Source organism: Lipotes vexillifer, unplaced genomic scaffold (genome assembly GCF_000442215.2).
Source record: "Lipotes vexillifer unplaced genomic scaffold, Lipotes_vexillifer_v1.1 scaffold1268, whole genome shotgun sequence".
NCBI classification, from domain to species: domain Eukaryota; kingdom Metazoa; phylum Chordata; class Mammalia; order Artiodactyla; family Lipotidae; genus Lipotes; species Lipotes vexillifer.
In genome coordinates this window covers 309,027-309,747 of record NW_006789000.1, presented here as the reverse complement: position 1 = coordinate 309,747, position 721 = coordinate 309,027, and the positions used below count along the sequence as shown (strand labels likewise).

At 48.7% G+C, this 721-nt stretch overlaps 1 protein-coding gene across 2 annotated transcripts in view; it reads left to right on the top strand.

Moving 5' to 3' along the window:
* The window catches only part of ZNF248 (zinc finger protein 248), a 17,574-nt gene that overhangs the window by 602 nt on the left and 16,251 nt on the right, over positions 1 to 721 (top strand). Inside the window, exon 1 of one of the 2 annotated variants that reach the window (XM_007461904.1) lies at positions 458 to 549. The exons of the other annotated variant lie outside the window; for it this stretch is intronic. The gene's annotated coding sequence lies outside the window, so the exon portion shown is untranslated. Of the gene's footprint in view, positions 1 to 457; positions 550 to 721 lie in introns of those variants that run through there. 2 annotated transcript variants of the gene reach the window in all.

The following is a 721-nucleotide window of genomic DNA, read 5'->3' as shown; positions in this document are numbered from 1 at the left end:
GTGTGTGTGTGTGTGTGTGTGTGTGTGTGTGTGTGTGTGTGTGTGTCTGTGCGCGCGCGCGTGTGTGCTTTACGTAGTGACGTGCTGGGATTACGGGGCGCAGGGAGGATGTGGGAGAGAACGACTGCCCCAGGAAGGGGCTAGGAAATACATGAATTTCCTGGACCAAATAGCCGCTGGGAGATTTGTCTTGCTTAGCTGTAAAATGCGGATATCTAGAGTGCTTGCCGCACTGTGTTGTTTTGAGCGCTCACGTTTTGTTGGCTGCTGTTGTATTTAATTGTTTTGTATGTAATACAGGCGGCTGGAGCTTGGATAAGTCTCTAGGGCCTCCATTCCTCAGTTAATTCGTTTGTGAAGTGGGATTGGAGGGGCCTAAACCAGCTAGCCACCAAGGCCTTTTCCTGGCTCTAACATCACTCAGATCCCAAGTTATTATTTATTATGTATTCATTTGTTATTTGTTGTGTATAATCATGACACGGTATCCTGAAGCCATCGAAGGCTGTGTGACGGTGGAAGGTCTGAGACAAATTTAAGAAGAGAGAGGTGAGCTGGAGCTGAGATGGGTGGGCATGCAGGCTGCACAGGAAATGTCACCTGTTTGGAGAGTTTGTGAAGGCATGGTCGGGGTTGAAAGGCTCACCAGCCATAGCTAAGGAAATTCTGTCATTGTCTGTCCCTAACACCTCCTCCTCCCCTCATTCTCCAGTCACTCTTT